Source organism: Trichosurus vulpecula, chromosome 3 (assembly GCF_011100635.1).
Source record: "Trichosurus vulpecula isolate mTriVul1 chromosome 3, mTriVul1.pri, whole genome shotgun sequence".
Lineage (NCBI taxonomy): Eukaryota > Metazoa > Chordata > Mammalia > Diprotodontia > Phalangeridae > Trichosurus > Trichosurus vulpecula.
The window spans coordinates 36,811,241-36,835,776 of record NC_050575.1 but is presented as its reverse complement, the minus strand read 5'-3'; the positions used below and the strand labels follow the sequence as shown (position 1 = coordinate 36,835,776).

At 40.0% G+C, this 24,536-nt stretch overlaps 1 protein-coding gene and 1 pseudogene across 1 annotated transcript in view; one reads left to right on the top strand and one right to left on the bottom strand.

Annotated features, from left to right (window-relative positions):
• Positions 1–6,847, bottom strand: part of SEC23A (Sec23 homolog A, COPII coat complex component) — a 65,979-nt gene extending 59,132 nt beyond the window's left edge. Inside the window, exon 1 of the mRNA XM_036749419.1 lies at positions 6,698–6,847. The gene's annotated coding sequence lies outside the window, so the exon portion shown is untranslated. The remainder of the gene's footprint in view (positions 1–6,697) is intronic.
• Positions 6,848–19,768: 12,921 nt separating this feature from the next.
• LOC118841992 lies at positions 19,769–23,607 on the top strand (annotated as a pseudogene).
• Positions 23,608–24,536: the final 929 nt, after the last annotated feature.

Sequence of the window (24,536 nt, the reverse complement as noted above, 5' to 3'; positions counted from 1 at the left end):
ACCAGCAGGAAGAGGAAGAGGAGACACTACGCTTGGGATCCAGCCCTGGGTCAAGATGAAAACTCTGCAGAAAGGCAGGAGCACTATGCTTGCTTTTCTGCCACATCCCCCTGGGTTAGGGTGGGACCTAGGGGTGGAGCTATCTACGGTGGGATGCAGGAAGTGCCATAACCCCCGGGGACCTACCCTGTTGGCTTTGCTGCCTAGCTGCACCCCAGACCTTGTGGCAGGAACTGGAGCAGTAATAAGACTTGGACTTTTTTGGCTCATTAGAGCATATGTGCACCTGAGAGTACCAGATGGAAGCCTGTAACAGCAGCATGGAAAGAAGGACACAAACCCAAGAGGACTTTCAGGACTTGGACCCTCTGCTTTGATTGAGATGATTGTAACCAACTGTGACCTAGAGGTGGAGTGTGTTGTGTTCTCCACCCCTGGGGATGTACTGTGTTAAGGGAAGCCCCTGACTTGTGATGGGGGTGGGTGCAGCTTCAGTAACCCCAGGAATTATAGTCTGGGCATGAGGGTGGCCATTTACTGAGAATGCTGCCCTGCAGGAGTGCGAAGTACTTCAGATGTTAGCCTGCGACACCACCACCCCTTCCCCAATGTATTAGCAGTACCCGAACAGCAGCTGAAGTGAAAAGGAGCTGGCTGCTCAATCTCCAAGAGTTTGGCCCCAAAGAATGTATAAGTGTAGAGGTATACTATGTTATATACCGCGCTATGTCACCTGTTGAATATTATGTTACATACCATGTGCTATGTCATACACTGAATGCTGTGTTACATATTGAATGCAATATTAAATACTGTGTGCTACGTTAACATACTGTGTGTCATGTTATGTTATATGCTGAATGATGTGCTTTGTTTTAGGTCTTGTGGCCATACTTGTTGGGAAAAGGGCAAGTTACTTTTGCATCTGTTTGAGGTCTGTGGCCACTCTGGTAATATGCTATGTTTGTGTACCTAATGCCCAACGCAATGTTTATGTTATTGCAGTATACTGTTATTACATAAGTGATGCCCAAAACAATGTCTGCGTTGCTGTAGCATGTATATTGTTGCCGTTTATATCTTGTTGCTATATTGTTATGGATTGTGAATGTTATACTTTAGTTCCTTGGCTTGAGGACTCCAGAAGGTATCACCTGTGTAGACTGTAAGGGCCAAGTGTCATCTGTGCAGACTGTACGGGTCAAATGTCACCTGTTTAGATTGTAAAGGCCAGGATCCTGGAGGGGTGGAATGTAAGTAAGATGAATTTTGGTGTAAGGTAGATTTTAGTGTGTGTAAAGTGGATTTTTGTTATTATTTCTTAGAGTTCAGTTTCCCAGGATCCGTGGCCATAACAATCTCTGTTTCCCAGGTACTAGACATGAGCTCCCAGGCCCATGGTTCAAAACATCTCTACCACACTTGCGCAGCATTATGTAAGGATAAATAATATAAACATATGTGCTGAAACTGTAAACATCCACCGCGACTGCACGGTGAGATGTAGGAATGAGGTGATGTAAACTTGGGAGGCTATTGCTGGCAATATGCCTTCTGTGTCTGTTGCCCTATAAAACAGGTGGTCAGTGGTCGGTGAGTTGGGGAAACTTTATGGCTGAATGCACAAGCTGGGATGCTGTGCGCCTTGATCGGCCCCCATCAAGGATCAGGAGTGGGGGGATCTGTGTTTGCCTCAACCGGCCCCCATTGAGGCTTGAGGGGATTTAGGGGAACCCTTTAGGGTTAAATGCACAAGTTGTGCCTGTCTCGATTGACCCCATCAAGACGTAGGGATAGCTGCCCCCCGCTCCTTGCCGGCCCCTGCAAGAAGGGTGATTGGGGAATACTGTAGGAGTTTGTAGTGCTTCTGTCATCAGCAATACTGTTAGAGAAAACTAGACTAGAATAAAGCTTATTTTTAACCCCTTTGAAGCTGTCTTTCCTGTCTGACCAAATCAAGAGCAAACCTGTTGGAGGCTGGAGTCCAAACCTCCAGTGCCTCATCTGTCTAACACTTTTATAAAATGTAAGTTCCTGAGCACAGAGACTGTTTCATTTTTGTCTTTGTAGCTCTAGCACATAGCACGGTGCCTGGCTCATAAAAGCATTTAATAAACTGTCAGGGATTGATAGAATAACTGTATGACTTTAAGCATGTTAAGTTAGGGGCAGCTAGGTGGTGCAGTGAGTAGAGCACTTGCCCTGGAGTCAGGAGGACCTGAGTTCAAATCCAGCCTCAGACACATGACACACTTACTAGCTGTGTAACCTTGAACAAGTCACTTAACCCCAATTCCCCCCTCCAAAAAAAAAAAAAGCATGCTACCATCTCTGGGACTGCTTTCTCATAAGTAAAATGGGGGGGGGGGGAGAAGAGGGAGAGGATTTGAATTACACAATCTCTAATCTAATCTCTAATCATAGGATAAAAAGAGCCTGTTCTCTCTCCAATGCATCCTCTTCATACACTGGTCAAAATGATCTTAGTGACATGTAGGTCATATCATTCAGTAACCTACAGTGATTCCCCATTATCTCCAGAATTAAATACAAACACCTCAACCTGGCATTGAAGTCCTCCACAATCTAACTTTAACCTACAACGATGTGCAAAATAACTGGGGTAAAGTAAAATAATTAATTTTATTGCCTTATAAAATTATGTTTAGAACTTTTTACATCTTCAAAAAATCTTTTAATATGCAACATGTCCTTTTGCTCCAACCATTTTTTTTATATCATTTGAAACTGAGTTCACAAGACTTTGACATATATTTTTAAATTCTTCATTGTGAAACCACAGACACTGGATATTAAGCATTATATGTAGCAAACAGCCCATCTTTTTCAAGTCTAGCCTTGATTACAGTCAACTGGTTTTCAACGGGATTTTAATCAGGCAAAGCCTGACCACTAAAGTAATTTTTTCTCCATCTCTTAGATAAATTTCTTAATATTTGATGACACATGGCATAGTATAAGGCCATGCTGGTGGTACTCCATTTCCACTGGGGAATTTCTATAGTTCTGGAACAATTTTGCTTTTTAATACACCAACATACCAACATTAGAGTCCACCATTCCCTCAGTGAAGACAAGACTTTCTGGCCCTTCAGAAGCAAAAATTCCTCAAAACATTCTGGAGAACAGATGTTTTATAGTATTTGTGAAGATGGACAGATCTTACAGACTCATCTGGACTTCTAAAAACAGTCTTGGTATAGCCTTGAATGAAAAAGGGAACTTCTGCAGTAAAAATTATCTTTTCCCAATCTTTAGTACTCCAGAGTTTGAACTTTCTTACCTATGACAAGCATTCTTTCTTCATAGTACCAGTTGGTACCTGTTTTGTTTTACTAATTTTCTTGTTCTTCCAACTTCAAGAAGCCCTCTAAGAGTCTCACTTTTTCTTTCTGAGGATTATTTAGGCTGCCTCATAGTAATAGCCAGTTCTTGGTGTTGTTTTTTATTTTCAACCACACTTTCCTTTTTACGGTAAAACCCATCTTATTTCACTGAGGATTAAACTGATCCTTGAAATGACTGATTTCCCCACAGCAACATCCACTGTAATATCTTTGAAGAGCCGTTAACTTTTGCACATTTCTTTGGAGTGACAACTACTCTTAAATTAAAACTATAGAATTTAGTACACAACAACAACAAAACCAATGAAAACATCTGTGTGGTAGGAAATCCAGCAACCAACTAACAGAGAAGTAAATGAAAGTGGGGAAAGCAGCTCAATCTGTTTTCATCTGATTAAGGCTGGACGTAAAAGTCGGCCTAGTGTGAGCTGCCTCGCTAACAGAGGACAAGACCATTGCTCTCACACTTGAAACAGCATCAAAATTGCCTATCCCAACTAATCAGCACACTACTGTATCTTTCCAGCCTTACTTTAAATCATCCTTTCATCTCCCTCCTCTGTGCACTGCACAACTTAATACCCCTCATCTCTGATTTTCAGAATCATCATCATCACGAACATTTTATACAGCACTTACTCTGTGGGTGCCAAGCACTGTTCTAAGCACTTCACAATTATCATCTCATTTGATTCTCACAACAACCCTGGGAGGTGGATGCTATGATCATCCTCATTTTTCAGATGAGGAAATGGAGGCAAACCAGAGTGACTTGTCCAGGATCACACAGCTAGTAAGCTAGTCTGAAACTGGATTTGAACTCCGGTTTTCCTGAATTTATTATCTTCCTCAAATGCCGCCTTACCACCACAGTCTTTCTCTAATCCCCTCCTCATCCCATCTCCACCAGACTGGCAGATTTCTCTATCCTTAAGATACCCTGAATTATGTGTACATAATTGCCTGTGTCACAGGCAAGGTCACAGGTAAGATAAGCTCCAGGACAGGAACTGTTTTGTATCTGTCTTTGTATCCTTGGAGAGGGCCCTTAATAAATGTCTGTTGCCAAACCCAATGACTCTAAGGCTAGAATCCTGGTTCTTGCTCTAATCTATGTGACTTTGGGCAAATCATTGTAACTTTCTAGTCCTCAGTTTCCTTATCTGTGAAATGAAAAGGCTGAATCAGGTGATCTCTAAAACACCTTGCAGCTCTCTTCTCCCTCTATAATCCTGGGGTAAATGACATTAGGTTTTTTTTTTTAATGTTTTGATAACCATACCTCAAAATTGTTGGTTTCCTTTGTAATCTTCTGTATTTTAAGCATTTAAAAACATTATTCTGACAAGGGGTCCATAGATTCCAAAAGAATGTCAAGGATCCAGGACACATAAAAAGATTAAAAATGCCTGCTCTGTACAGTCTTGCGTGGCGATGTCATCATTTCCCAAGGGTTGAATTATCTTCTCAATGCAAATGAGTCTCAGTTCTTAGTCCAGCCCTAGTCTCTCCAGAGTCCTATCCCACACCTCCAACTGTCTCTTGGACATCTCAAAGTGGACATCCCGTTCCATTTCAAACTAAACATGTCCAAAACAAAACCCATCTTTCCCATCAACCCTCATCTCTCTCAAACTTCCTATTACTGTCCAGGGTATCTTCCCAGGCACACAGACTCACAACTGTAGTGAGTCCTTAACTCCTCACTCATACTCACCTCAGATAACCAGTCTGCGACTCTCTTGTCATTTACAACATTCCTCCTACACATCTCCTCTCCACTCATACAGTCCTCATCCTGGGGCAAGCCTTCAACACTTATACCTGGATTACTGCAATAACCTTCCAACTGTCGATCTTTCAGCTTCAAGTCTCTCCCCACTCCAGTATCTCCTCTACTCAGCTGAAAAAGCTGACCATATCACCCTTCGATTCAATGAACTTCAGCATCTGTCTCCTCTAGAAGCAAATAAAAAATTCTGTTTGGCCTTTAAAGAGCTTCACAGCCTGGCCCCTTCCTGCCTTTTCAGTCTCTTTAGACCTTACTTGCTCTGATTGCAGTGACAGCCGCCCTCCCCACAACACTCCTATCTCTTTATTCTGCCTTTTCATTAGTTGTCTGTCCTCTGTGCTCTCCCGCCTCACCTCCGACTGCTAACTTCTCTTGTTTCCCTAAGTGTCAGCTCAAATGCCACCTTCCACAGGCCCTTCCCAGTTCCAAAGTACCTTCCACTTAACCTGGAAATAGATCTTGCAGTTACTTAAGCGTCTTCCCCCATTAAAATGTAAGCTCCTTGAGGGCAAGGACTATCTTTGACCTTTCTTGTATGCCTAGAGCTTGGCACAAAACCGGACAGGTCATTTATTGAACCTAGGAAATGCTGGGTGTATGTCCTACCCACAAAGAGCTCACAATCTAATATGTAAGACAACATGGCAACAACCAAATAACTCGATACATACAAGATAATTAGGGGATAATCTCAGAGGGAAGTCCCTAGCACTAAGTGACATACAGTAAGTGCTTAATAAATGTCAGTTCACTGACCGACTGACTAAATCCTGAGGGTCCTATGATCCCTCATGGCTCTAAAATTCTATAACTGAATTATGAAATTGAGTCCCTCTATTGGAAAACAAAGAATAAGCCTGTAAGTATGATATTTAAATCGGTACTTTCTCGTTAAGTTAGTCTAAACAAATGGGGGGGGGGGGAAGGGTTCATTCCCGTGAAAAAGATGAACACATCAATCCAGCAACAGATTAGATAGTAATAGATTTTCCATAAAACAGCACCTTTCACACAAACGCTAGGAGTCGTTTCACTCCTTCTACATCACAGAATAAATTTGGTGCTATTTGGAAACCAACCCATCCCGCACGGTCCAGACGCAGACCGGCCATCCCTCCTCCCTACACCCTCCCCCACCCCGCCCCGGCCCCCCGGCCCAGCCGGGCTCCAGGTGACAGGTCGCCCGGGTACAAAGTCTAGGCGGCCCGGGGCGGGCGGGGACGGGAATCCGGCGCCGGGCTCGGCTACGAGCCGGGGCTGGGGCTGCTCACCTCCGCGGTCCGCTTCGCCCGCCCCGGGCCACCTTCCAGAAAACCTGACCCAAGGCTGGAGCGAAGCTGCCCGAGGGGTGGGCGAGCCAAGGCAGGAAGAGCTTCCAGAGGCCGCCAGGCCCTCCACTGCTCCCCTGCGGGCCCCGCCGCGCTTCTCCACCCACCCGGGTTGGGGGAGCCCCCGAAGCCAGCCCGCCCAGGCTCGGCGTCTAGACACACGCCCATCCCTAAGGAAGTGGGACCTGGGTCCCCGCAACGGCGCCTACCTGCTTGCAGGGTCTGCTCCGCGTCTGCCGCAGCCTCCTCCGCAGCCCGAACCCAAGTGCCCCGCCCCCAAGACGGCGCGGCCGCCCCGCCCCCTCCCCCGGCCGAGCCGCAGGACCCAGGCAACATGGCTGGTGCGGCCTCTGCCACGTAGAGAGGAGGGGCGAGGCGGTGCGGGAGAGCCGGGGAGAGCACACCCCCTGCTCACTATCCCGGGCTGGTCCAGACCCGGCGCCCAATCAGTCTGCCCAGGAGAGGAGCGTTTATTACACACTGTTACACCAAATCTGTGCCAGGCTGGGCGCTAGGGTACAAAGGCAAACACGAGAGTTTTCGTTCTGTTGGGGAAGAGAACATATACGTAGGTAAATGCATACAGAATACGAAAGTATATATAGTATGTAAGTAAACACGATATACAAAATAATAGGAAAGAATTAAGTACAAAAGAGGCAAGGAGGGAAGGCGCTAGCACTTTGGGGGATCGGATAAGAGGGGGGTTCTACGAGGTAGAGGTAAGGTGAACTGGCTCGCACTAGTGGATAGCGTGCTAGACCTGGAGTCAGAAGACCTGATTTCCAATTCTTCCTCAAAATACTGCCTTTGAGAGGTTGCTAGCTGTGTAATCCTGGGCCAGTCACTTGACCTCTCTAAACCTTAGTTTCCCCATCTGTAAAATGGGGTTAATAATGGCACCTAGGTCATTAGGGCTGTTGTGAGGCTCAGATGAGTTGATACGTACAAACCTTGAAGTTCTGTGTTATTCCAGGCATGGGGGCCGGACTGTGCAGACATGGAGACTGATATAGCAGTTTGGGCACTGAAGGGAGCAGAGAAAGAATATCTGTTGTAAGGAAAACTGATAAAAATCCATGTATAAACAAACACAATTTCTTGAGTTAAAATATGAGAACAGACAATTTATTTTAGTACTTCCTGGTGGTCAGTGACAGTTTTTAAAACCCAAGAAATTCATTTTATGTCAGTCATGAAGTCAAAACTCCTTCTATAATAGTCCCCAGTCAGTCACTTGATTTATAATTTTGTCAGCTATAAAATTCAAAAATCTAAAAAGTCACATACGAATGAGCTGATGGACCAAATGCCCCTAAGCTATCATATCTCAAGTCATCACTCTGCCTTTGAATATGTCCTCTCACAGTACATTCTTCTGAGGGGCAGTTCTCTATCCCAGATTCAGAACAGTCTATTATCTCTCAGCATTTTGTCCAGGGCAATTTGTTTCTTCACAAGGGGATTTTATCCATATTCCTTATACAAATGTTCATTCTCCGCCCCTTTTAGCAGCCAAACTGTTCACATATGAAAGGGACAGTACCTTGCACAGGAAATAGAGTATTCTGTGTGAAAAAGAGCAAGAGGACCAGTATGGTTAGCTGATAAACTGCAGGAAGAGGAGTGATATATAAAAAGGTTGGAACTAGGGCTTTAAATGTCAAACAGAGAAGGTTGCACTCAATCATTTGTATTTATATAATTTACAAATCTGTATAAAATCTGCATAAGGTAACAATGTGTATGAATTATAAATTCTTTTTGTGATAGGGAACCACTGGGGTTTATTTAGTAGCAGAATGACAGTCAGACCTACACTTTAGGAAGCTCATTTTGGCAATTGAGTGAGATTGAGGAGAGACTTTAAGCTGCAGAAGGGATGAGAAGAGAAAAAGCACTTATAATAGTGCCTACTGCATGCCAGGCACTGAGCTGAGTGCTTTACAAACATCTCATTTTATCCTAGTGAAGAGACCAAGTAGGAAGAGGCTATTGCAATAATTCAGAAAAGAAGTGATAAAGCCCTGAAATAGTGTGATAGGCATGTGAGTAGAAAGAGCCAGATGTGAGAGATCTTGTGAAAGCAGAAGCAAGATTTGGCAGCTGATTAGATGTAAGATAAGGGATAATGAGAAGTCAAGAGATTGCAAACCTAGGTGACTGGAAGAATGGTAGTGCCCGTGATAGAAATTGGAAGGAAACTAGAAGAGGACAGTTTTGGGGAAAAGATATTAAGTTCTATTCTGGACATGTTGAGTTTGAGAGGCCTACAGGATATATGTTTTAAAATGTCAAATAAGCAGTCGGTGATGGAAGAGTATAACTCAGAAGAGAGAATAGGGCTAGGTATATAAATATGGGAGTCATAAGTATAGGGATGATAATTAAACCTAGGGGAGCTAATTAGGTCACCAAGAGAGGAAATTTACAGAATGAAAAGGTGAGGCCTTGGGATACTTCCACAGTTAGAAGACTGCAAATATGTGATGATCCAGCAAAGAAGCCTGGGAATGAAAAATCAAACAGAGAGGAGTAGAATCAAGCAAGAATAGTGTCAGTAAAATCAAATGAGGAAAGAGTATCCAGCAGGAAAACACACTCAACAGTGTTAAGGATGAGAATTGAGGAAAGACCATTGGATTTGGCAATTAGTAATATTAGAGCAAATTCAGTTGAATGATGAGGTCAGAAGGCCAATTACCAAGGGTTGAGAAGTAAACAAAAGAGAGGAAGTCAGGCAACAGGAATAAACAGCTTTTTTAAGCATTTGGCTGTGAAAGTAAGGGGGAAATATCAAGTGAGGATTTTTTTTAGTATGGGAGAGGCCTGGCCACATTTTTAGGCAACAAGGAAGGAATGAATGAATGAAAAAGCATTTCTTAAATTCCTAATATGTTCCAGGCACTGGTCACTGGTGATACAAATACAAAAGTGAGACAGCTGTTGTTATTGTTCAGTCGTTCAGTAATGTCAGGCCCTTCTATCCCTCACTATCTCTCGAAGTATGTCCAAGTTATGTTTTTTTCCCTGATACTATCTATCCATCTCATCCTCTGCCATCCCCTTTTCCTTTTGTTTTCAATCTTTCCCAATATTAACGTCTTTTCCAATGAGTCCCATCAGTCGCTGCCTTCAAGAAGTTTATATTCCAACGGGGCAATCCATTACATGGAGGACAGTGGTAGCCACGGAAGAGAGTTTTGGTCCGGGGAGTCACAGATAAACTTATTGTCACATTATTTCCAGAAACAATCATAGTACTCATTTGATCATTACACCCAAAGAAAGAGTTAGAAAAAAGGAGGAAGTGGAAGAATTTGGAGGAGGGGGTGAAAAGTACAAAGCAATGACAGGACAGAGAGCAAGTAGGTTCATGTTTCCTAGAAGATGGATGGACAAGATGTGAAGAATGGTCTGTGGATGGCCAGACACACTGTGTTAGATGAGTTTGCATTCACTCACCTAACCATCAGTACAGTTCAGTCTCAGGGCAGAGTTCCAAAACTGTGTGGATTAATTCCCAAGAGAAAGAGGAGAGTGGAGCATGGCCTCTGGAGGTCATGTCCTTAAAGTGGCTGGTCCAAATAAGGAAAAGAGAGCAGCCACAAAACAAACTACAAGATACAAAGCAGGTCTGGATTTTCTGGAGGACAATTGGACAAGCAGATTTTTTTTAATTGCTTTGATTAGTGTGTCCCTCTGCATTATTGGATTGTAAAGACACTCCCTACAACTATGCTTTCCTCACAGTAAGTTATGCTTCACCTTCTTCTTAATCAGTCAATTAATCAGGCAACAAGCATTTATTAAGCACTTCCTATGTACCAGGCATGGTACTAGGTGGTATAGATACAAAGAAAGACAAAAATAATTCCTGTCCTCATGGAGCTTACATTCTAATGGAAGGAAGTAGATATATACAAGATATATATAGATATAAATATAGATAGATAGATATACACATACATACATATATATATACATATATACACACACATATATGTGTGTATATTATATATATATGTTTGTTTACAATATATGCAAACATATATGCAGCACTTTAAGGTTTACAAAGCACTTTTCATGTTACTTCATTTGATCAAATAAGATAAATAGTAAATTTTTACCACTAAAGAGTAAATAGAAGGCAATATTGGAGGAGAAAGCATTATCAGCTAAGGAGACCAGGAAAGGCCTCCCACAGGATATTGGATGAGTTAAGTCTTGAGGGAAGCCAAAGAAACTAAAAGGTGTGGGTGAGAGGCATAGTAGATATGGAGGTAATGCAAAGGAACAAAGATGCGAGATGAAATGTTCTGTTCATGGAATTGCAAGTAAGCCCATGATGCTGGATTGTAGAGTACATTATGGGGAATTAAGTGTAAAAAAAGACTGGAAAGGTAAGGAAGGGCCAGGTTGTGAAGAGCTCTAAATGACAGAGGACCTTATATTTGATCCTATAGGTAACTGGGAACCACTTGAGTTCATGGAACAGGAGGGTAAAAGGTCAGACCTACACTTCAAAAAAATCGCTTGGGCAGCTGAGTGGAAGATCAGCTGGGGCCAGAAGAGGCAAGAAGGCAGGAGTCCAGTTAGAAAGCTATTATAATAGTTCAGGCAAGAGATGACAAGAGCCTAGACTAGGGTTACAATTACACAAATAGGGTGAAAGGGACATATATGAGAAGCATTATATGGGGAGAAAGGGCAAGATTTGGCAACTTATGAATACATGGGATGAGTTGAGAATGATACTGGAAGTAATGACACCAACTTCTTCCCAACCCTTCTTAATTCTAATGCCTTCTCCCTATTAATTATTCTCTATCTATTCTGTATATATCTTGCTTGTATACACTTGTTTGTTGTCTCCCCTATTAAATTGTGATCTCCTTAAGGGCAGGTACTTTCTTTTGCCTCTTTTTATATCCCAGGGCTTAGCACAGCCATTGGCATAAAGTAGGTGATTAATAAATGTTTATTGATTGTTTATTAATTGATTGATAAAGCAGGAAATCGAAACAGCAAAAAAAAACTATAGACCAATAAGCCTATTGAATGCCAATGCACAAATTCTAAATATAACATTAGTAAAAAGGCTGCATGCAGCAAACAGGCTTTATGAAAAAAATCATACATTATCATCAGGTTAGGTTTGTACTAGGATTGGAGGGTTTGTTCAATATCGGGAAAACTGTAAACACCATAGACCAAATTAATAGCAAGAACAAAAAAAATCATATGATTATGTCAATAGATACAGAAAAAGGTTTTGACAAGATACAATATCTGTTTCTGTTTTAAAAAACACTAGAAAATATAGGAATAATATTTATCTAAAACCAAGAGTCAGCATTATATATAATAGGGGAAAACTAGAGGCTTTCCAATAAGATCATAAGTGAAAAAAGGCTGCCCATTGTCACCATTGCTATTTAATATAGTGCTACAAATGCTAGCTATCGAAATAAGACAATAAAACAAGAGGGAATAAGCATGGGCACAGAGAAAATGCAATTACCATTTTTTGCAAAAGATATGGTTGGTTTACTTAGAGGACCTAGAGGATCCACTAAAAATTAATTGAAACAGTTAATAAATTCAGCAGAGTTACAGGATACATAATAAATTACCAGAAAACATCAATATTTCTATATTTTACCAATAAAATCCAAATAGAAGATAGGTAGATAAATAGATAGATAGATAGATATAAAATATTTAGGAGTCTACCTCCTAAGACACACAGAAACTATATGAATACAAGTACAAAACACTCTTTACATCAGGGATTCTTGACCTGTGGTCTGGTTTTTTTTTTAATATTTTGATAAATTTGTTTCCTTTATAATACTATATGTTTTGTTTTGTGCATTCAAAAACATTCTGAAAAGGGATCTATTGGCATCACCATTCTGCAAGTATTCATTATTCATGGACAGATCAAGCCAATATAATAAACAAAACAATATGAAATTTATTTATTTATGCAATATAATACCAATCAAACTACCATAGGATTGCTTTGTAGAGCTAGAAAAAAAATTTATAAATTTATCTGGAAGAACCTCAAGAATCTCAAGGGAAATATGAAAAAAAAAGTGAGGAAGAAAGCCTAGCAGTACTAGATCTCAACCTATACTACAAAACAGTAATATACCAAATGAGTTGGCACTGATTTAAAAATCACTTCATAAATCAGAGGAAGAAGGAAGAAACTTATTTTCAGATTTATGGAAAGGGAAAGAGTTCACAGTGAAACAAGGGATAGAATCATGGGGAAAAATGACAATTTTTTCTTAATATAAAGGTGAAACATTTTTGCACAAACAAAAACAATATTGTCAAAACAAGAAGGTAAAGAGTTAACTGGGGAAAAAAATGTTGTAGGAGATTTCTCTGGCAAAGCTATCATTTCTAAGATATAACTGATTTAAATTTATATAAGACTAAGAGCCATTGCCCAAGTGATAAATGGTCAAAGGTTACAAACAGATAGCATACAAGCCAGCAACAGCCATGTGAAAATGTTCCAGATCACTAATAATTAGAGAATTATTATAACTGCAAATTATAACAATTCTGTCAGGGAAGCTGCAGGGGAAACAGGAATTTACCTTAATTCACCACTGGCAGAGCTGTGAATTTGTATAGTCATTCTGGAAAGAAAGTTTGGAACTATGCCCAAAAAGTCAATACAGTGTGAATAACCCTTGATCCAATGATACAACTACTAGGCCTTATCCCAAAGAGATGAAAGAAAGAGGGAATTTTTTCATATTTCTCATATTTACATCTGTTTTTTTTTTAGTGGCAAAGTACAGGAAACAGGGAGTATCCGTTAAATGACAGAGGATTGATCCAGTTTTATGGGTGGACTGATATATTTGGATTATTTTGTCACCCTCATTCTGATGATTAAATGTTATGATTATTCCTGCTTTTACTTTCTTGTTCAGTAAATGTTTAAGAGTCAATGACTGATTGTGTATGAATGGGAAACACAACGGTAGATGCCCAGTAGCTATAGTGGTACACAGTAGGAGTATCATAGAAACATGTACACATATACATAGCCCTAGGATACTGAGAAAGTTTGAGTAGGCACTGCCACTCACTGTAGGGACACTACCCTCAACCTGCCAGCATGGATTTAGATAGGATAAGCAAGCTAGTTCTTTAAGGGGAGTTGGGGAATGATGCTATGCCTGAGCTATGTTATTTCTCCTAACTCAGTGTCAGCTCCTTGAGGGCAAGACTGTTTCATTTTTCTCTTTATATCTTCATCACTTGGTACAGAGTTTAAATGCTTTCTGATTAATATATTGATTTAAGGACAAAAAGGGTTTTCTAAGTGCCCCTTAAATAGCACTTACATGATGGCTACCTACTCAACCTACTAGTAAAACCAGCCTTACGCTACTTATGGTACTGTGCTCAGTACATCTACACTGCTATGCCTCTTATACTGATGGAATTCTGCATTAACAATGTGATTTATAGTCATGGACATGACTATAAAGCAGAGGTTCCCAAACTTATTTGGCCTACTGCCCCTTTTTACAAAAAAAAAAAAATTACTCAGTGCCCCTCTGGAAATCCACTTTCTTTAACCTTTTAATTTTTTTTTTAAATTGGGTCATTTCAAAAAAAATAATTTTTAAAATGACATATCTTAAATTTAACAATTTATTGTAAATTTGTGAGTTTTTTCCTGCATTGAAATTTTGATGACACAATATTGCATCATGTAACTGTATAGCATCATATTATAAACAAGTCATTACACACATTTCCTTGCCAATTCATGCTGGACTTCCCTACAATGCATGACAAGCTCACCAGCCAACACTTGCTTGTAAAGTTCTGTCAGCAGACTTGACCACTGATAGATTATAACCTGCATTTTATATGTTTATTTAGAAAATAATGTAATCACTACAACTTTAACTCTTTTACACAACAGATGAAACATATACAGTTTTTCAAAATGTTCTTATCTTCTCTTCTTTCCTTATGATTCCACAGCCCCTTATTTTTATTCGATGCCCCCCAGTTGCACCCAAGGGTACTACTGCCCCCCCTGGATCATTCCAGAGGTCTCTAGTGAGCAGTATCACCCACTTTGGGAACCTGTGCATAAAGTAACAACTCCAATTCCATAACTCCCAGAAAGCTGGAAGAGATCTTAAAATAATCTAGTACAAAAAATATTTGTAGCAGGTCTTTTCATAGTGGCAAAGAACTGGAAATTGAGTGAATGCCCATCAACTGAAGAATGAGCAAGTTATGAGAGAGAGAGAGAGAGAGAGAGAGAGAGAGAGAGAGAGAGAGAGAGAGAGAGAGAGAGAGAGAGAGAGAGGAGGGAGAGAGGGAGGGAGAGGGAGAGGGAGAGATGGGTGTATTGATACATAAACACACACATATAAAATACTATTGTGCTTTAAGAAATGATGAGATAGTTTCAGAAAAACCTGGGAAGGCACAGGAATTGGTACAAAGTGAAGTGAACAGAACCAGGAGAATGATTTATACAGTAATAATACTCTAAAGGACAAACAACTTTGCAAGACTTAGTATCTCAGATCAACACAATGGAATCAACCAGAGCTACAGAGGACTAATGATGAAACATAGTATTTACTTCTAGATAAACAGGTGATGTTCTTGGAGTACAGACTGAAGCATATTTTTTTGGACATGTCTAATGTGGAAATTTGCTTTGCTTAACTATATCTATTTGTAACAAGCTTTGTTTTTCTTGCTTTCTTAATGAATGGAAAAGGAGAAGTTGGAAGAGAGACATTTTGGAATAATAAAATTAATAATAACTAATAATTTTATATATAATATTTTATATTTTGTATTATTGATTATTTATATTATTCTACGTTTATACATATATAGTTATATTTATATATAATAATAACCAATAATAATTTTGGAACTAATAAGAAAATAAAATTTTAATTTAAAAAGTTTAAAATAAAATATTCTAGCACAGTCCTCTCAACTTACAGGTAAGGAGGGGCAGCTAGGTGGCGCAGTGAGTAAAGCACCAGCCCTGGAGTCAGGAGGATGTGAATTCAAATGTGACCTCAGACTCTTGACAGACTTACTAGCTGTGTGACCTTGGGCAAATCACTTAACCTCAATTGCCCTGCCTACCCCCCTCCAAAAAAAATTTACAGGTAAGGAAACGGAGGACTTGAAATAGTAAATGACTTGTCCATAGTCCAACCATGTTTTGATTCAAAGTCCAGGGCACTTTCTACTACACCAAATGGTACATTCGAAGGCCATTTTAGAATTTTTCCTCATATGTCTCTCTTTCAAATCTAATTAGATTGGGCTACTAGACATATACTAATAATACTGATGATATAGTAAAGGACATGAAGCCTTGAGAGGCATTCACAGATTCTAAAGGCTGTGTCCTTTTCAGACTTTGGCCAATGTAAAGTTTTTAAGAAGTTTAAAAAAGTTACTTAAGCAACCTGAGAGAGTGCTGACCTTGAATGAAGCTAAAGGACATAGGAGACATCTAGTAATCAGCTGATCATTAAAAGAAAAGGCTAGACAGCTCTGGAGAAAATCAATAGTTCAAAAGATCTAGCTAGAGATGAGGGATAGCTCTGGGGAAGAGAACTCAGCTGTTGAGATATTGCATTTAACTTTTGTCTTGCACCTCTTCCATTGTGCAGGGGTGGGGAGAGAATTTCTTCCTCCCCTCTATCCCTGGCAATGGCATCTTGCTGCTGAGCAACTTGCCTAGTAGGAATTTCCATGCCCAGCAGAAAAGAGTTCATAGTCCAGCAGTGGAATCAAGTTGGGCTGTGGGAAAGAGCAGACCAGGGAATCCAGCAGAATGGCCTGTCCACCAGAGATATTCCATGCAGAGGGACAGTGTAAAATAAGAAAAGATATCAAAGTTCTGGCCAGTTAGAAGTCTAGGTTTTCACTTCATGTCCATAGACAACAGCCATCAACCAAGGGTAATGTTAGAATCAGTGAGAGACAAACAGCAACAATCTCCAATAATTGTTCAACCAGTCAGCCACACTCAACATCCTCAAAAACCTTACATTGCCTTACAAGACACATTTCACCAAAGGTCTGGGTGCTCATACAAGCATACAATGAAATCTTTTAATTAGCCTTTAGGTCATTTACAGTAGCCCATGAAAGCAAACCATCATCATCTTTCTGAATTTTGTAAAATTAATTTACCACCACTCTGTAACACACTACTACTATAACATATTTATATGTCTTCTCTCAGTATCTGAATCAAAATCATGTCAAATTTTCAGAACTGCTAATTCATTTAAATAAATTGTTTCTTACCTTTTTTGAAAAATAATTCATTATTATTGCTTGGGAAAACAAGTGCTCCATTCTGACCATTTTTTTTCTTTTTCCTGTGAACCATATGTTTTCCCACATATTGCACAGATTCCATTGTTAATTCAATAGCCATTGTATATTGCAGTTAGTCTTATAAATAGATAATCCTCTTTGCTTTTTCCTAGTTTCCAGTGGGGAAAAAAGGGAAAAAAATATGCTAATATATTATTCAGTGCTGAAAAATAAATGCACTTACAAAATGTCGAGAAAAAAACATCATGAACAAATCTTCCAGTACTTGACTGTCAAAAAGTTTAAGACATTTTCTCCTTTATTTCTTCTCTCTCAGATTTATGCTGACAGAAAATCCATGGGAATTCTCCTAAATTGACTACCTAGATTTCTTGCAGTTAGGCAGGGTGTCTCTACAGAGCTCAACTGTCTAGTTACAGCTTCTAAGTACTATTTCATCATCTCTCAATGTAAGGGCTAATGACCACATCCTGGTTCTTGAGACAAGTTTTTGCCAGCTAAATCCACTGTAAAACAAACAAAAGGCTTGCAAAACAAAGGCCAATATTTGTTCAGGAAGCCTCAAATATATTGTACTTCTATAGCACCCTTTCTGTGCTAATTCTCACAATTCACACTAGACAGCAGATTAGGTTCCCCAGAAGGTAAAGAATTTACTCTCCTCAGGAGTCTAGGAGTGACCTTGAGGGGCTAGGATTTCTAATATTGTTGCCCATGAGCCCCCATCCAGTGTGCTCCCCAATATCTATCAACCAATTGATATAAATTAGTATTTTGAAAACATATTTAATGGGAAGGTATAGTAAAGACAGAAGTTACTATAAAGCATCCCCAATTCCAAACCAAACTTTCCCCTCTGCACAGTCCTTGAAGAGAGTATGCTCAAGCTTAGAGCACAAAGGTGTGAAGCACACAGGAAGGAAACAAGTGGGGTCCAGAGGTACCTTACAACTACAATTGTCCCTTCCACATCGTGAGGGTTAGGGGTGTGGGGCCCCTGAGATCTGGAAAATCTGTAAATTTTTTAGCCCTCTCACAGTGACAGAGAAGAAGTCTGAATTATTATGGTATTTAAAAATAAAATATGTTGCTATATATAATACTATACATATATTCTATGCATATCTGAGTTTCTAAACTTTTTGTGTCATCTGCTGGCCTTCATGTGTCATCTGTGGCTTCCACAAAATTCCCCAATATTTTCATTTAATTTCTTATGCCAACCTGTTATATATCTAAACCAAGATGGGGAAAGTTGCAATGTAGAAATACTGGCCTATGGAATCTTTTTCTTCCCTTTGAATTCCCACCAGGTTTGCTTCTGAGCACTGTGTCAGTGATAAATGAGTCAGTCCCTTGCTGGTATCCTGGCTGACAGGTCAATCCACTACTTGCCTGGGTCAAGCAGGTTGCTCAGCTGCTATGCTTGATTCTTACTAGTCTTGGCTGCCATTGCTGATGAGGTGATATGGCTCTGGTTGCTGGTAAGAACTCTGTGATGGCTCTCTGAACACATTGATTGCCTGGGCACTCACTTCTAAGAATACTAGTAAATAAGAATAAACACAAACTAGGAAAAAAAGAGAGGTTTGTATTCAAGGACATGTTGTAGCTGGGTAGAAAGACAGGGCAGCATCTACTGCCATGGCCTCTCCCACCCTACCCCACCCAGTTGTTTCAACAATTCGGCTAGTAGCTGCTGTGGGGGTGAAAAACCAATAACAACCAGCTCACAGAACGCTGCAAGCCCAAGTTCTTTTGATCTGCTTTACTGAGGAAAGCAACATTAAGGGGTTAACAATCTTACTTTAATCCAGCATACAAATATCATTCACTTAGTTCAGGGTTGTAAAAGCCAGCACCCTGAACAAATTACAAACATCAACAGACAGAGCAAATACAATTCATAGTTGACAACATCTGAGTTCAGCTGGGAGCTCGACAAGGGCTGGCCCAGAGTCACGCAATACCCCTGCTGTGGGTCAGAGCTCCGAAAAAAGAAAGCCAACCCCTCGTTTATATTTCTTGTTCTTGTTCACCCACATGACCTAAAATCGTCACAAAAATGCAATTTAGACCCACATGGTCTAAGAGTCTCTGATGTCACAAACATGTCACTCAAACCCATGTAAACTAGGCTTTCCCTTGAGGCAAGGAGGTCATCAAAGACTCCTAATTTAATCAAGGAAACAAAAGCCAAACTCTTCAAGGGCACTTGGTTGAATAAGTGCTAAGAACCCATCTTGATTCCCAATATACCAGTGTCTCACAGCAGTTCTTGAACCAGCCCCCTGGTCACTAGGCTCCACATGCTGAATGGAAACGGAACCAACAAGGAAGGATAAATTAAAGCATGCTTTAAGGACCCGACCATCGTTGGCCTACCTTCCCATTAATACTTCCATTAAATTATAAAACATTCAAGAATTTAGTCCCTTAGCCTATTACACATTTTTAAAGGACTTTATATCTATATTAAAATTTTAATTATGGAAATTTTAGCTGCAAAAGGGTGTGCTCCATTCATATTTCATTGGTACCACAGTGTCATTCGGACCTAATAAAAAATTTGAAGTTTTGAGTAATTCATTTGCATATGAAAAGGCTAGGAAAAACCCAGCAGCACTAATAACTTGCCCCCAGGCATAGATTGTCTCAGTCCCTTTTGCCCTTTACCCTTTTCCTCACCTCTTCATTGGCACTGACCAATAGGAAATACCAATAGATCTTGCTTTACATAAATTTACATTGCAAATTCAACTTTACTGAGCCCTGAAAGAAATACACATTCTAAAAAAATATTAGAAAATTCTTTATGCAAAGGCGACACTGTAGGTATGATACAAACAGCATAAATGGTGGTGGGAAGCTGAGAAGTATCATTAAGTTAGTGCCGCATGTCTGCATACAATGATGTTGTACCTCTCCCTGTGTTCAACAGTGATCCTTATATTTTCACCGTAACTGGCAGCAAACGTGTTCTTGAGGGGAAAAGTGAACCATCTCATAAACATAAGCCAATAGACTTAGAAATGAAAATGAAAATATTAGAAAATATGGAGGGCAAAATTGTCATCGATATTATGTGAACTTAGTCTTATGGTATCAATTGTAAACACCACAGTGAAAGATGGTGCCCAAATAAAGCATTGCAAAAGGCAAATGCTTGCATGAAGTTGGCTCATCTGTCAAAACAAAGAGAAGATGCTATTCTAGAGATGGAGAACCTATTAACTATGTGGATAGAAGACCAGAATCAGAATATCCCTTTGAGTCTGGGGAAAATTCAAGCCAAGGTTCAAAGCCTCTTTGAAGATTTAAGGTAAAATACTGTATTTTTGTTAATATATTTTTGCTTAATGGGAGTTGTTTAATGGGGAGATCTTTCCTATCTATTAGTAAACCTGTCTGAGTCACATGGAAGCCTGAGTCACATGAGCCTGGGTCACAACAGTTGTGATGCCCTCTGACCCTGAAAAAGTAGATATATATATACTCTGAGGTTAACATTTTGCTTTGGGGATCATTCATGGGAAGAGTCTTCATGTGATTTAGCCAGATGAGATTTTGGGTAGCCATTAAGGAATCCTCCCCTCCCCCCCACTTTGAAAAACCCAGGTGTTGGTGCTTCTCTCTCTGGTAACTATATATGTATTGCTTTTGGTCAGACAGTTAGAAACCCTGTCTGTTGGTCTTTGCTGTTTGTATTTGCTCTGTTTATATAATTTTTGCTTATAATTTGTTTGTATTTTCTCTGATGTTCATGGTGCTGACTTTTCCCCTAAACTAAGTGAATGATATATATATATATAAATATATAGATATGCATGTATACATATATATGTTTATATGTATATATATACATATATATATATATGTTTGATTAAGATTGTTGACCCCTTTTAAGTTGCTTTCCTTTAGAAAAGCAAATCAAAGAAGCTGTGCTACCAGCCCCACTGTGTGCTGGTGTTATTAGTCTTACACCCCCACAGTAGCTGCAAGTAACACTCTTGTTACAAGTACCCTGAAGGAACACAAGTATTTACAACAAGCAGTGGATGGTTTATATGATTTAAAAATCTTGCAGCATTTCATAATGTGCAAATGTCAGGAGAGGCTGCTAGTATAGATACTGAAGCAGCAAAGAAGTTCCCAGATTTCCTGCAAAAAATAATAGATGAAGGACCCTACTTGCTGGTGCAAATCTTTAATATGGACCAGGCCTGCACAACCTGCAGCCGAACAAAGGATTTTGGATGGCCTGTGAAATATAGCCTCTACAATTTTTGCAGGCTGCCCACAATCTTTTGGCAGGCCACAGATTGAGCAGGCCTGGTGTAGATGAACCTGGCCTATTTTATCAAATATCTCAAACTTACATCTGGGTGGAAGTGGGAAACTATGCTGGAACAGAAAACTTCAAAAAACAGAGTTACTCTTTTGCTTGGAGGGCACATATCTAGGACTTGCAAATTAAAACCTGCTCTTGTACACCACTCAGAAAGTCCCAGAGCATTGGAAAGAATCAGCAAGGCAACACTACCTGTGCGTTATTTTGCTAACCCTAAACCCTAAACCTTAAACCTTTATCATCTTTGAACAAGGGTTTGTGCACTGCTTCATTCCTGAAGTGGAGTTTTGTAATAATAGTGGCATCCTTTTCAAGATTCTACTTATTTTGGGTAATGTCCCAGGTCACCCTCCCCATCTGGATGATTTTAATGAAAATGTAAAAATAGGGACAGCTAGGTGGCTCTGTGAGTAGAGCACCAGCCCTGGAGTCAGGAGTATCTGAGTTCAAATCCAGCCTCAGACACTTGACACACTAGCTGGGTGATCTTGGGCAAGTCACTTAACCCCAACTGCCCTGCCTGCCCCCCTGCAAATTAGAAAAAAGAATTAAAAAAAAATGTAAAAATGGTGTACCTTCCCCCTAACACTACCTCACTATTACAACCTATGGATCAGGGAGTGATTGTAAATTTCAAGGCATATTGTTTACACATTACATTTGCCCAGGCAATTGCAACTTTGGATGCAGATAAGGACTTCACATTGAGAGATTTCTGGAAGTCCTATAACATTTACTATGCAATCTGTAATATTGCTAAAGCATAGAAAGATGTAACAGAAACATGTATGAAGTGAGTTTAGAAAAAAGTGTAATCATAATTTATTCCTGATTTTCATGGATTTGACAAAGATGAAACATTGAAATAAGTGAGTAACAAAATTGTTAAATTAGCACAAGAACTGGAGCTAGCAGTGGATGAGAAAGATGTGGAGGAGTTGATTGAATCTCATAGAGAAGAAATTTTGAATGTGGATCTGATTGAGTAGCTAGCTGCAAAGATTGCAGAAGAAGAAAGGGAAGCTTCAGAACTGAGGTCAAACCAAAAAGATTCACAATGAAACAGCTGGCTGAAGCTTTTCATCATTTAAGTGAATTTTTTTCTCGTATTGAAAAGACAGATCTAAATACTTCGAGATTTTTAAAGTTCAAAGGCTAGTTGAAGAAAATATTGCTTACAGTAGTCAAATACATGAGGAAAAGAAGAGAGCCACTGTCCAAACATCTCGATAACTTTATTTTTAAAAAGCTGTACAGCCAACTGGAAGGGGCAACATACGTACACCTATGTTAACTTCACTGTATAGCACTGTACGCACTTTATCATTAACTTTACCTGTCATTTCATGGCTCTTTATTACCATGGCACAGTATTTAATATGTCTGCATTTTAGTACATTTTATCACTTGCATAAAGGCATGATTTTGTATGAGGCACCTAGACCTGAGATTTTTCACCCAGGTCCTCTAACTCTAGAACCTGTTTTCTTTCCACTGTATCATGTATCTTCATCCGGAGTGAAGCAATCTGAATACCTTACAGATCATTCTAGTCAGAACCCAGATCTTCTAACTACAAATCTAGTGCAATTCCCATTACACCATGCTCATTCCTGGGGACATGTTATGCCCCTAATAAGTAAATACATTTTTTCATTAATTCATCCATGTTCTTTTAATTAATATTATTATTCCTCTGAAGTAGGCACACTTTTTAAACCCCAGCTTCAAAGCCTATTTGCATAAGACTTTGCTCACTGGTAGAGCTTGCTTACTCGATGCTCTGTGTGTGCCATGAAGGACAGGTTTGGTCAGAGCTTTGGAGTAAGATCCTCCTGTTCCAGTTTCCAGCTTTAAGAGAGAAGACATTTGTGTTCCTGGCTGTCTTCAAGGAGAGGTCTCTGAAGAGTGACAAGGACTCTGAGAGCCAGAAGCACCGCTGTTACGACTGGTCGTAGTTGTCTCAGATGGGTTGGCTTCAAGGTTACTGTGAGGTGCCAGGGCACCAGCAGTCCAGGCCTTGAGAGCCTCTGGCCCCGCTCAGATGGCTGCTTACTCCATGGTGAGTGGAAAAGCAGGCTATTGGCTTTGAGAGAGAGATTATGATGGCTTCAAGAAATTGTTTGGATCCATACAATAGCACCAAAGGAAGCTCCAGGGACTAAGAAGGAGCTCAACCTGGTCCCTTCCATCACTGCCAAGCGAATAGTGGGCTGTATCTGTGAAGAGGACAACAGTGCAGTCATCTGGTTCTGGCTTCACAAAGGCGAGACACAGCATTACCCTAACTGTGGAACCCACTACAAGCTGGTACCTCACCAGTTTAGCCACGGAGCCCCTGAACTGATTTACTTGAGATGTGTTACGTTTTCTTCCCTCCAATAAAAGACTAGCCATTTCCCTGGCTCTCCCATTAAGAGAGAGAGAGAGAGAGCACTCTGAGAACTTCAAGCTACTGGCACCTTGATCAAGTCCTTAGCTTATCACACTAGAGACTTCTGGGAATTCACTACTGGGTAAGATCTTGAACTATTCCTCTTTGCTGAGCTCTCTCTCTCCTAATGGGAGAGCTCATTCACTCTGTGTTGTCTAGGTCCTCTGTATACCCTCTCTGATTTCTATTTGCTATCAGTTTGGATAAATGGGTTTATTTGCTATTTGTTAGGTATGGTCTTTGTGGAACTGGCATTTAGTGGAAAGGAAGTCAAATTTTGGAGATAGAAATAGAGATGAAATATACATGTTAAACCTTGGAAACAGAATGATAGCTATACATGTACATATATATGTCAAGCCTTGGCAAAATACAGGGTGTTCCTAAAGTCTGGACACATAGGCAAAAATGCATATTTTCAAGAAATGAAATGAATGAAATTTTCAACATTTCATTTAATTGGAATATTAACAAATAACATCTTCAATATGATTTCCATCACTTGTGATGCAAAGGTTGATGCCCTTTTCAAGATTCATGTGAACTCGATGCAACAACTCCACATTTCCTATGCGTCCAGACTTTAGGAAACCCCTGTATATTGTATACATATACGTATGTGTGTATGTATCACAGCCATGGGCTATATGTTGTATGTGTGTGCATATACATATAAATAGCCCTGAGCTATATGTGTGCATATATATATATGGGGGGGGGGGTTAGGGATATAAATTGTATATACGTATATGGCAGCCAGGTGGCACAGTAGATAGTGCCAGCCTTAGAAGCAGGAGACCTGAGTTCCAACGTGGCCTCAGACACTTACTACTTGTGTAACCCTGAGCGAGTCACTTAAACCCTGTTTGCCTCAGTTTTC